At 34.6% G+C, this 13,753-nt stretch overlaps 2 long non-coding RNA genes across 5 annotated transcripts; both read right to left on the bottom strand.

The window, feature by feature from the left end:
• Positions 1–3,613: 3,613 nt before the first annotated feature.
• Positions 3,614–7,848, bottom strand: LOC126592015 (uncharacterized). 4 transcript variants are annotated; one of them, XR_007612570.1, is made up of 10 exons: positions 7,696–7,848; positions 7,498–7,559; positions 7,233–7,346; positions 6,750–6,813; positions 6,573–6,644; positions 5,706–5,774; positions 5,041–5,300; positions 4,739–4,842; positions 4,475–4,575; positions 3,614–3,746 (listed from the first exon to the last, which is right to left on the bottom strand). It is a non-coding gene; the product is annotated as an uncharacterized LOC126592015 (long non-coding RNA). The 4 variants fall into 4 exon arrangements; XR_007612569.1 differs by lacking the exon at positions 5,041–5,300; XR_007612568.1 differs by lacking the exon at positions 5,041–5,300 and having other exon boundaries at positions 5,657–5,774.
• Positions 7,849–9,861: 2,013 nt separating this feature from the next.
• LOC126592016 (uncharacterized) lies at positions 9,862–10,382 on the bottom strand. The gene is made up of 2 exons (XR_007612572.1): positions 10,220–10,382; positions 9,862–10,014 (listed from the first exon to the last, which is right to left on the bottom strand). It is a non-coding gene; the product is annotated as an uncharacterized LOC126592016 (long non-coding RNA).
• Between the last annotated feature and the right edge of the window lie 3,371 nt (positions 10,383–13,753).

Here is a 13,753-nt window from a genome sequence, read left to right on the forward strand (position 1 = left end):
GTAATTTAAAAAAAATATGAAACAAATTTTGTCAAATAAAAGTTATAGGAAAAAAAATGGAATTTAAAAAAAAATATGAAACAAATTTTGTAAAATAGAAGTTATAGGGAAAAAAAATGTAATTTAAAAAAAATATGAAACAAATTTTGTAAAATAGAAGTTATAGGAAAAAAATAGAATAAAGTAAGATAGTATGGAATGGTGAAACTTATGTGAGAAATGGTATATGAATGATTTAGGTATTTACAAGAAAAAAATAGGTTTAAATTCATTAAATTTTTTTTTGAATACAACGGCTAGTTAGCTAGCCGTTGGATTCAAATTTTTGTTTAAGTATTCCTGTCGGTTATATCCGACAGGATTTTTTGAATTTCTGGCCAGCCCCGGGCTGGTTAGCTGACTGGATTGGGATAGCCCTTTGGCCCTTTCAGATTCCATGGGGGCCACAAGCCCTATGGCCTAGCCCTCGGTTGGAGATATTTTTCGGGCTATTTTCGGCCCTCTGACCCTCTGAATCTTTTGGTTAGAGATGACCTCATATCGTCCTATAGATATTACAGACTGTTGCTATCTGATAACTTACTTTTGATGGCTAAAATTTGCTTTGTAATCAATAACTATTCCAACACTCTTATTTTAGTACTCAATACTCTCCGGACACTCTTATTACATCATACTTACTTTCTGACTTTTAGGCGTCAGAGTCGAGGCCCTTTGGCTAACACCATATTAGTGTTGGTCTAACTCTGTTTGTCTTTTTTTTTTTAGTGTAGTTTTTTGTTTTCCAATTCAATTAGCTGTGAAATTTGTTCTCACAGTGGTGGTGGCAACAATGATGGTGGCAGTGATGGTGTAAGGTTAATGTATATAGTGATAGGTAGTGACAATACTTTATTCTCCCAAGAGATAAAATATGTGTAGAATGATAAGTAATGTCATTTAAAAATTTAAAAAACTCATGAGAGTATTACATGAATTGAAAATATTCATTAAAGACTAAACTCTACTTTTTATAAAATCAGTTTTAAAAGCAATCTACATGTTACGAAAACTTCTGTCCCATAATCTTACTGCAAAGGAATAAGGAAGAGTTGGTTTGAGTCCATTGTATTTCTTTAAAATGAAAACTAATTTGAAAACTTTAAGTTTTAAAGATAAGGATAAAATAAAAGGTAAAATGAATAGTATCTGGTTTAATTTTTTAGTGTAAAAATGTAATTTTTTGTTAAAATAAACAGTACCACATGTTTTTCGTTAAAACTCCTTCTTTAAACTGCCGCAAGAGGATGTAACCTTCCCGATGAAAATCTGAGACCTTTCTTTGTTCGCCTCCTGCCCAGAACCAAAGACTGCGTTTCAAATAAAACCAAACGTTCCTTAGTCTTGAAGGTTGTTTAAAATTTCAGTAGCCTCTGCTTTTTGTTGCGAGCGAGTCTTGACCAACTATGTGGACTCACATGCTTCATCAGGCCCCCCACAGGCTAGAGTACTTGGTCCACTGAATTATTACAACATGGAATTATTGCATTGAATAATTGTGGGTTGGCCCCAGCACGTGGGTTGTCAGCACAGGAGGTAGGGGGCTGTCAGCTGGGCTGACGTCAGGACGGTGTGGTACAGGGCCCGGCTCAGAGGCGCCGAGCTGAGAGAGCTGAGGCGCTGTTCAGAGGCGTTGGGCTGTGATTTTATCTTCGGTGTGAGAAAGTCCTACAAGAAGGTTTCTGGCAAAAAGACGATATGTTTAGACCCTTGGACACTTTTATCATAACGTAAAACATTTCGACAAAAAAAAAAAAATTTAAATTTTGACACCAAATTTTTTTCTTCATAAAAACGTAATTATAATGGTTTCATCATCGAAACGGTCCTTGATTCGTCATCATCCCCGACGTTATATGGACGTGCTTGAAATGGAGAGGATGGAAACTATCCTTGTTCGGCCACTTCACGAAATTTTTTGTAATCTCCCAACAATGATACATGCGAAATAAAATTTCCTTCCTTCTCATGATAAATTTTTGGTTGTGGTGAGTCTTAGCCTTCAGCAATGATTTTTGGTTTGTAGAATATTCTTTTTCAAAGCACAGACACAAAATTTTGAATCATATAATTATCAGCTCATCAACTATACAGAAAAAAATAAAGCTAAAGATGACTCAATCATTTCATTTTTCTTATTATTGAAAGATGGTCATAATCTTCAAAAGAAAAATAAAAAGCTAAAACTAAAGTTAAAGCTAAAGGAAAAGCATCCCTTTTGCTTTAGTTAAGAGATAGCGTTTGAAAAGGAAATAAATAAAGTTAAAGCTAAAGTTAAAGACAAAGTTAATAAATCAAGATAAAGTTAAAAGTTAAAGAAAAAGCATTTCCCTCTGTAATTTTTAATTAAAAGATGCTCTGTGATTTTTCCTCCTCAAAATATTCTTTTACAAGGAAAATCCGTTGTTCTTGTTTATCAAGGTTTAATTGCTTGGAGTAAGAAAATTGCTTAAGTTCTGACATCACTAAAGGCATAAAAAAAACCAAATCGAGCTATTTTCCTACTCAATGCACAACCGCTCGATTAAAAGTCAATACCTTTTAAGGCGTGATGATGCATTCATCTTGTTTTATAGCTTTAACTAGTAGCGGCACACTCAAACAATCAATCCTTTGGCCCATTTTTTTGGCTAGGTGATTTAATTAGGACTAAGCAACTCCCTAGATATAACGATTCATTTACTTTATAAAAATTGTTATTGTACTTCAAAAATCTAATTATATATTCTAAATTTACTATGAATTCATTTAGATATACTTTTAAAACAACTGAACGTCAAAATATTTTTAGAAACAAAGCAAAAATTCTAGTAAATCCTGCACTCCCCCACCTTCTTAGTGTAGATAATATCACTTATTAAAAAAAAAAACGTTAGGTGATTCTGTAACTCAATGATTAATAGCAGTTAAACATGTCATTTGACGCCATTTTCCTTTTTTTATTTTTTAAAAAAGAGGACAACTAATGGCAAGCCACGGTTATCCACTCATTCCGGGATCCGGAAGACTCAGAGGCATTTCAACCTCTCCCTGGCCACAATCAAGCAAACTCACTAGCTTGGAGCCTCAAACCGAGACCTCTTTTTTTTTCTTTTCTTTTTTGTATTTTGGGAGCCAGAAGACGTCATTTCCCCTTTAGTAAACATGCTATGCTATAAGTTGCTTGAGCGAATTCCCTTTTTTTGTATTTTGGGAGCCGGAAGACGCCATTTCCCCTAGTAAACACTAGAAATTTAGCCCGCGCGATGCCGCAGGAATGTCAACTTGATGATACGCGTATGTGTTACAATGAGGAACTAAATGTGTTGTAACCATTATGTGTAAATATGTAAAAACTATTTACACAAAATATGTACAAAGTATTAATAAAATGTATATAATAGTTATTGACAACTCTACATATATATAAATAGTTGTTCAAAATCTAGCTGCTCCTATTTCGTCGATGTACAAATTGATTGATGTTAGCACGAAACTTATAAGAAAAAAAATGGAGGGAGGGAAAGAGGGAGAGGGAGCTTTACAGGTGTACAAACCTGTAATGGAGGGAGGGAAAGAGGGAGAGGGAGCTTTACAGGTGTACAAACCTGTTGTAAGCTTGGTGTGGCTCGTTGCAGTAGTGCAGATAGCAGCAAGCCTACAATACTTTAGCAAATAAATTGATAATGCTTGTGCTCTGCTTTGTTCTGTTCTTTCCCAAGTTGATCCTACAAACAAAAGCATAGACAAAACTTAAAACCCGATGCCAATCAATGAAAGCTAAATAATCCTCATGCTGAATCTTTTATAAAACAAAGCACCAAGAAAATTTGAACAATAAATATTTTTTCATACAAAAACAATACAATGAAATAAATTTCAACATTAGGCTTATTTCAGACATTTAACATCTTACTTTGAAATTTCTCCCATGGAATGAGACTACAGCGTTCGTTGACGACCATTGTAAACATAAGGTGGACAACTTTTTGACCATGTCATTAGACAATTACTAAAGCTTACTTTCCATGAGCTTATAACTTACAAATTCCAAACTTAATGTATTATTTGTGTGTCCTCAGCTTTCATTGCGTAATCACGATTAGGATTGAAACATTAACCAAATGCAAAAAAAAAAACAAAAATGTGATTCTCTATGGCTTTCTTATAATAGAAAAATATCCCTAATTAGAGCATGCCACACACCAACACATTGCTATTATATGAAGTCTTTTTCTCAGTGGCAAGTATTATACTCTTCTTTGGCCAAGAGGATATGAAATTGGTTGAGTATACTATTCTAGCCAATTGGATCAATAAGCTAAAGTTTGCACTGTACAAAGCCATAAGTACTCAAGACATGAAATCCAATCTTGCAGTTTACAAACCACATATGGGCAAAATAATAGCTCTGAAGAAACTGAAAGAAGTAGAAGGTTTTAGAACACAAATATACCTGAGGTGCCGAAATATGGTGCTGAGGAAGTGTTTTCTTCTTGTTTTGAGGGAAGAAGAACGCAGTTCTGAATTTGGACCCATTTTCTTAACCCATGGTTCCTATAACCCATAAATAATTTTAGTGTCGTTCAAAATAACAAATACGCTAGATGAATTGAAAAACTGCAGATATTAGTTTCACGAATATATAAGGAAGCCAAAAGCCATTGTTAATGTAAACAGAGGGTTTATTTAATCTAAAAAGAGGTAAAGACATACATACCAATCCTCTGAATGTTCTCCACATGATGTTCTGCTTCAAGAATGTACGACAGCTTCTCCTACGGTCCAAACTCCCATCCAAAGCACATGCCACCATGCTCTTCCCTGAACAAACAAAATATATTATACGCAAGTAATGAGCAACTTTTTTTCCGGCATATAATCTAAGTTCATAATTAATCTTTAGTTTCATTCAATAATATACCACGACGGTGTTGACACATGTATGATTCTAAATTACATCTGTTCTTATAAAAATTAAAAAAAAAATTATATACATAAAATTTCAATATGTCTACTAACAATTTTTAAATGGATTAGTGGGGATAAGATTAGCGATACGCTTTAGACATCAACCCCTTATTGATAGCCCTTCTTAATCCTTCAAGTGTAGTCTAGTCTTTCATATTAAGCATGGGCTAAATGCTGTAACAATCCAAGATAACTTGTATGGAAATGAACTGACAATGAAGGTGGGTTTTTGTTTTTTGGGTGATCTCATGATGGAAACATATGCTGGAGGATAGGTAATTTGTACACGCTAGTTGTTGCGGGATTGAAAACTATATGAAAGATTATGCAATTTCAATTTTCATAAATAATGTTTGAATGAAAAACTGAGTTACCAATGTGAATGCAAATTATACACAATTTCATCATGAATGAAACAAATTTAAATATCAAAAGAGAAACCTATTTTGTCTATTAAAAATATTATGAAGTTCTTTGGATACGAAAAAACACAAATTGTTTTCTGTCTAAGAACATTAACGGGAAATGCTGTTTAGTGCAATACTAAAAGTATTTCTTTGCTATGTTGGTCATTAAGGAAGCATCTCTGGCGAGGAAAAAAAAATTGAAATAAATTTATAGACAGTAGAATTATATCATGAACAAAATAAGGGTAATGCGTGCCCACTGTTTTTGTGTGTAGAAAGAAATCTGATTTTGCATGAAATGGAGATGACCTTCTCTGGTAATTATATAGAATGCGATCAAACTTTTGTGCATTTCCAACTTGCCTTAGAACCAAGTTTCTACAAAAACAAATCGAATTCAAGAAAGTAATTAGATAAAGGCATAAGAGATTATAAGAAAAAGTAAACAAATATAAACCACATATACCAGTCATTATAGTAATTTTTATTGTGAATACACCTAAAAATATATCATTTTGTAGTGAATGGTTTGGTTCGAATTAATTCGACTTTAGTTTCTTTCAAACCCTTCAACTTATCCTTGATTTTTTTTCAACGGCATCATAATTAAGAGTTAGCTAATAATAAATATATAAATCTGTTAAGTTTTAGTTGACCCTCGACATCTGTTCCGAAAAGGGCTCTTCCAACATGATGAAATCATGTCAAGAGTTAAAAAGGAGCAAGAAAAAACTAATGTAAGAGCTCTGTAAAATTGAGGCAGAGCATGTTAAGGGAACCATCTGAAAAATAATATTCTAAGAAGCTAAATGCCTTCGCCCATGAGCGGTAGGTCTCGGGTTCGAGACTTGGGAGCAGCCTCTCCATAAATGGGGGTAAGGCTAGCTGACATTCACCTCTCCCAGACCCTGCGTAAAGCGGGAGCCTTGTGCACTGAGTACGACCTTAAGAAGCTAAATGCTTGAAGAACCTAAGAAAGAAGATAATATATAACAACATGCTGAATCAACTGAAAAAGTCACATGGACAGGCACAGACATGTAAAAATGATAGTCGATTGTAATCCATAGTTGGTAATAGAAACATATTATCATGTTACTTAAGCAACAAAAAGCACAAACTCATTAAATCATAACAAAAAGCACTAATATACACAAAAGTGGGAAAAAATTATACCTTTTTATTGACCAGAAAGGTTCATTTCAAAGTATCGAGCTTGTAGAAAAGTTGGAACAGCATGAGTAAAGGCTACATGGGAGAAAATTGGGGAAAACAAAAGCACAAAGGAATGTGAATATATTGAGTGAACTTAATTAAAAATTTAGAATTTAACTAATACATAGAATCACAAACCTCAATCATGAAAGTTCCACAATCTCCTTTTCTTTCACAATCTTACTCAGATACCCAAAACAATCTGATACTAAAATTAGTTAAAAAATATATTCAACTAATTGAAATATTAGTCAAAAAAGACAGACAGAGCATCAACTAAGAGCAGATTTCCTCCAGATTTGCTTAAGAAGTTGAGTACAGATTGTTTTCTAATGCAAAATCATCAAGTGAGTTCTAATCTAAAGGCTCCTACTTTAAAATTAGACGTATTTATCAAACATATCATTTAATAATCCTCACGCATGTAATTATCGTAAATAATCAAATGCGAAACCATTTACTTGGTCAAATCTTATAATTGCTCAGTTTGTTTTTTACTTTCCAAAGGCAAACCGCTTAGAAACATATATATAATCTTCGGTTGAGAAAGTTTGTTTTATGGGGGTTTTCACTATTTTCAAAATCAATATCAAATTTTGTAAGGAAGAGAAAAGAATTTACCTTTGGGAAAGTCTGAACGGTTGCGGTGGTTGGTAGAATCGAACTGAGATTCAACTTTCAAATATGAAGACTTTAACCCACAATTGTTCTTTCTTAACTTTTTAGCTACTTTAGCTACATAACCGGAAAAAAAATTAATTTAATTATAGTTAACTAATATGGGTTAAGATTAATAAAAAAGCTTGGAAATTTCAGATCTAAAATCACACCTCAGGCTGCAAGTAGAATAAAAAAATATGTAATTTCAAAAGTCAAAACCACTCACCTTAAACACAGAGGTCTTCGCAGACTTCAAAGAAAAGTCACAAACTCGAAAAACCCGATCTCCTGAAATCGAAAACAAAACCAAATTAACCATCATAAGAATAACTTTATTCCATGTTATCAAATTCTAATCAATTACAAAAAAAAAGGATGTTTAGCACTGAGTTTTCTGGGCACGAAATCGGTTCGGACGACTGACCTGCAAGCGTTTCGGGGAGGCCTGGAAGCAGAGCTCGCGCATTTTAAATTCTGCTCCGCTCCTGGAATTTTTGAGATTTGAGCAGAAAATTTGGGAAGGAGAAGAATTTGATCGGAGAGAGTGAAAATTCAATCTACTTCAGGATCAAACACTAAAGTACGAAACTTTACCTTTTCCCTTCTCAAATCTGACATCTTCGAGAGCTCCGCCATACTTTTGATCGTAGTATCTGAGTTCATTTGTGGGTGTCGGCGACTTGCAAGGATGGTGGATCCACGAAATGGAGGTTGGTTCGTGGGCAGGAGGAAAATTCAATATGGGTTCGTGTGGAGGTGCATGGGTGATTGTTTGACGGATTTAACTAGGATGATGAAGAGGAATGGGGTGAGCAGCGCTGGGGCTAGGTTGAGAGAAATGAGAGAGAAACGGTGCTAGGGTTGTAGGAAATGAGCTTACAGAGTGAGAAAAGGGAAGGATTGGGGATTTGATGGATGGTTATCGAGAGAGAGTCGGGAAGACAGAAAGAGAGAAAGAAAAGGCGGTGGCAATTTTGTAAATAAAGTGAAATTCGGCTCAAACCTACGGACACAATTACCCCCTAACTTTTAAGAATTACCTTCCCAACCCAGCCCATATCTGATGGTTTTGTTGTAAATAACGTGAAATCGAGGGCAAACAATTGACTGTAGCCATGAACAGGCCAATTGCCCACCAACTTTAGAATAGACTAGCAGGAATGCCTGCGCTTTGCTGCTAGTTTTCAAACCATAATCGACAACCTATATGAATAATATCCACAGAAAAAATTAATTGAAATTGATGTAGCAATACAATCGCATTCTTAAATGTGAGCACAAACAATCCCAGAAAAGAAACTAACATAGAATCAATTCAAGTATATTAGGAATACGTTTGCACTCAACAGAGGGGAACCAGTCGAAAGGAAATCCGTAGCTCTTCTAACTTTATTGTTTGGCCTTAAAGAGAATTTATGGGCAATAACCCTAAAAGATGTCGAACAAAAAATAAAACAAAATTCACAAATTATCAAAATAAAATTCAGCAACAAATTGCAAATAAAAAGCACAGTTCATAAACAATCAAAATTAAAAGCAGGAAAGAGTGAGAGTTGTGTACCAGGCCGATGTCTGACTCGTCATGGAGAGCTTCAATCCCTGATTCTGGCAACTCGGCTAAAAGAGCTTTGAGAGAAAAATAGGCATTATCGCAACTATCTTGGGAAGTGAATTTCACATCCACAATTGAAATTTCAAAACCCACCACAAAAGCAGCATATGAAAACAACAAAAAATAATTTTAGTCAAAGTTATTTTCTGATCATTCGTAATTTAGTATCCTAACCAAGGCAATTTTCAACTTCAACATTCAAAACGAAAACGTACAAAGTTTATATTAATCACTCAAAGTGATGTTTACATTTTGTACCACTAAAGCACTACTAATTAACCTTTTCATGGTCCTTATTAACACTTGAAAACTCTTTGACACATAAAACTGAAAAGTGCAAATACGTAAATTGCTTCGAAAAATATATTAGGATGATGTTACCTTCCCAATCACAACCCATTTGCATCTTGCCAAAACTATCGGACTCGTACGTAAAATTTTTGACATTGTATTGCCAGGAGGACCCAATTGGCCTAATTAAAAAACGCTTCTTTCCCAAAACCTTTCAATTGTTCAGAGTCCAAATTCTAGAAAACAAATGCTAATCAATAGCCAATTAATACGGGGTAATCATTGAAATTAAAGTCCAGAATTTACTAATGTCAAATTTACAGCCAAAGGAGCAATCAATTTATTGAACTCCAAAGGGAAATCTAAATATAAAAGTATCTAATTTCACAAAATAAATGAAACCATATCAAACGTCTTGATATAAACTAAGAACTCGAAAGCTTAAGCAAAACTCATTCTCAACAATGATGTAAATAAAAAATTTAGTCATTCAATTTGAAATAATTCAAAATTGCAAGCAAGAAAACACTCCAATTCAAAAAAGCTCTGCAAGGTCATGAAATTGCCCATGAATATCGCCACAAATTGTCACTGACCTTTTTACAGGCATGCAAATAAATAATAATAAGTGTCTACCCATATAATTTGAAAGATCTACACTAGTGTTACCAGTTCAAAATGAAGGACAATAATAATGTTTTTTTCCCATACAAAATACAATAACAGTGAAATATGTAATGTAATACAAATATAATAAGAGACTAAAGAAACCAAAATTTCCACCTGAACATTGCTTTCTCCCATTAGAATTTCCTTTGCTTTCTCGCATAATATTCTTACCTACAATGAAGCAATGAAGAAACGATTATGTACAGATAGATGGTTTTGATACTAAAAGACAGAAGATAACATTTTTTTTTAAATAGAAAACATAATATAACTTAAAAGGTGCTTAAACATCATCACGTAGCAACAACATTCTATTGAGCAGCGCCTGGGTTTTAAGAAATGGAAAACGGAATCGGATAAAGTAATGACAACGAACTTGGATTATGGGTTTCTACCATGCCTTTGCGAGCTGTCCTTAGTTAAGCAACATATTCAGATATTTTCTTGATGGCTTCCACTTACAAAGGTAAAAGCAGAACATCAAAAATCATACCACAAGTGTCCCTGTAGAACCTTTCCAACTGAGGAAAAATAAAGGAAAATATCAAGGCTGACCTGCTCAGCCAAAAACTCAGTTTCAACAAATCTGTTAACTGCACATCTTTGTTCTTCTCAGCAACCTATTAGTCGTAAATTCGAGGATGAACATAGTATAGTAAGATTGTTAATTCATAACACGAACCAATTGATGTTACTGTTACAAAATATAATCTACTAAACCTAATCATCTTATGTTAAGAAGACATCATACAATAACAATGAATGTCTTACACTATGCAAGTGGAGCAACTTTCATTTGCCAATTTCTCAAGCGATAATGCAACCTCCATTGCTGAATAAAAAAATTCAGACTGAGAAGAAATCAAATCCAATGCAGAGAGCAGATAAAATTGAACCCAAAAGGCAGAAGCCTTCTCTGACAATAGATACATATAAACAGTCGCTTGGGATATAGATACGGGTGTACCTGGAAGAATAGAGACCCACTGAGAATGTCTTAAGACTGTGCAAGTGGAGCAGCTTTCATTTGCCAATTTCTCAAGCGATAATACAACCTCCATTGCTAAATAAAAAAATTCAGACTGAGAAGACATCAAATCCAATGCAGAGAGCAGATAAAATTGAACCCAAAAGGCAGAAGCCTTCTCTAACAATAGATACATATAAACAGTCGATTGGGATATAGATATGGGTGTACCTGCATTACATCACTACAAACACAAATAAAAAGAAAATGAAATATTTCCAATTTGGTGGCTAAGAAACCAAAAAAAGTATTGAACTTTTTTCCCTTAAGAAAATACACACAAAAATTCCACCAGAAATTGCAATTCCCATAAATCCAACAGCAAATCAAGAAACCCCATGGCCCCATTTTCCTTCCCAAATTTTTCAGGTAACCAAACGGACCCCAACTCAACCCTAACTCCAAATCACTCAACAATGGGCGGAGAACACATTTATATAACATGAAATTAGAATTTGGGTTGGAGAGAGTTACCAGCATTGTCACATAGGCCTAAGTTCATAGTGGTGCCTTCAACCACAACATTTGCACTGAATATATCAAACACAGTTGGTATATAGTCCTGATGACCTCGATTAAGAATGGCAAACGCGTTCCCCTTAAACCTACCCCCAAATGGCACAGCCTACCCCCATACTCCTCCCTTACTTTTTCTCCCTAAATCCATACCTCCCTCCCGGAGAATCCTCTCCCCTACCCCATGCTCTCCCCCATCTCTCTCTGCAATAGACAGAAAACTCATAAATTATCAAGAATTAATAAAGAGAGAACCCATTAATGTACAATCACCTTAGAACTTTCCTCCGATTTTAGCCAACACATGCCGCTTAACCAAATCTACATTGAGCCCACAATAATTTATCCTTATAAATATACAGTCTTCAGAGTACGTTATAATTAGTTTTCTTGAATTTAAGGGAACACAACCAACTTAATCAAATTTACAGTGAGCAAACACAACCAAATCTAAAAATTCAAACTTGCATAAAACCCATTTCCAAATCCAAACTTACAGTTCTAAACAAAAATTAAATTTGACATAAAACTCATAAATCATCAAGAACTCAATAAGAAAAGAGAGACCCAGTTAGTCTAATCACCTTAGAATTGAAGGTATTCCCCCGAAGTTTAATCAACAACCAACCAAATCCAAATATCGAAATTTGCACAGAAACCCCATTTTCCAAATCCAAATTTACAGTTCTAAACACACAATTTTTTTTACAGAAAAACCATAAATCGGCAGGAATTCAACAAAGAAAAGAGAGACCCAGTTAATATTATCACCTTAGAATTGGAGCCATTGCTCTTTGGCCATCCAAACCCAAATCCTCCGCCGCCATTGCTCGACAACAAATCATAAATCTCCTCATGGTAAATCTCCAAAACAGTGACCTGCACAAATGACCCAACCGTTGTGCCACCATCGTCTTCTCCGTCCCCAAGAATATCTTTCAGCGACCTGTTACAGAAATGAAGGGAAGGTTTGTGTGGTTTTGGGAAGCAAGAGCCGATGCTATTGTAGAAGTGGGCTCAATTTTGGGGTTCTGGCTGCCATCCCACGCCTCTCTCCTTGAAATCCCTCCACAAATCCGTGAGTTATGTCTGAAGCACAGCCACACACAATGGTAGAAATGTAAATAATGCAAAATCCAGAGCCCATTTTAGAATAGATTGGCAAAATCGTAAATATATCAAAATCTGTTCAGCGTCAAAATTACCCTCCTAGCTTTTGATAATTTCCCTCCCAACCAGTGCCATTTGGTTGGTATTGTTGTAAATAGCGTGAAATCGAGCGGCAACCAATTGACTGTAGCTAAGCTACAACCAATTCATTCCTCAATTTTAGAAGGCTTATTATATTAACATCATACAAATTGTTGAATAAACCTCACATACTTAATACACCCTACATTTACTTTTTCACTTAAAAATTATCTTAATACACCCCACATATTTTTCCATAATACCCCCACACCCCACATTCTCAATATACACCTTATATTTTGTACATTTTCTATACATCCCACATTTCTCAAATCTTATAACACTCATTTTTAATTTTCAGAGACTGAATCTAACAATTTGAACATTTAGTTTGCCGTAAGATTTCAAATCATCAGCAATGGCTTCATTGTGAAGGTTCCATGAGAGCTGGGTTGATGAAAACTCCTTCAATAGAAATCCCAGTAAATTATTACTCTTAGAAATTTAAGTGTTGAAAATGACCTTGTGAAGCCAACCAGGGCTCATTTTTAAAGACATAATTGAAGCCTGTATCATACAGTATATATGTACCTTTGTTTTTGCAGCTAGAAGATATATGCCAGGTACATCTAATTGCTTGTGATGCTTAGGATAGGCCACTTGCCCATACAGATCATACTTGTCAAGGAGCTTGAGCACGTTTGTAAGAACAACCGAGCTACTATTTGACATTTCTTCGATGTCATCTCTGTTGCCAAGTATTAGCATCTGCATAAGCATCAGGTGTAACCCAGTATTAGTGTCCGGTATAAGAATAGATGATCCAGTTATCGGAGATCAAAGTATGAACTGTACTAAGTTGGCTAGCTCTCGAAGAGCTCGGCATTCACCACGTTAAAAGTGATTTGGGGTGTATTTAGAATTTTTTTTTTATATAAAACTTAATAAAGTCAAAATTGTCATTGTACCATGGGGTAAATAAATTATTTAATATTAAATTTTAATGTCGGGTGCATTCAACATTTTATGGGGTGCTAATATAAAAAGCCTTTTAGAATAGATAATAATGCTATGCTATCAGTTGCTTGAGCAAATTCGGTTCTTAAAATAACAGATTTGGTTTTTTTAATAAGTTAAAAGAAAACATTAAAAACCTATGCCCTAAAAAAAATGTCT

This window comes from Malus sylvestris, chromosome 12, assembly GCF_916048215.2.
Source record: "Malus sylvestris chromosome 12, drMalSylv7.2, whole genome shotgun sequence".
NCBI lineage: Eukaryota > Viridiplantae > Streptophyta > Magnoliopsida > Rosales > Rosaceae > Malus > Malus sylvestris.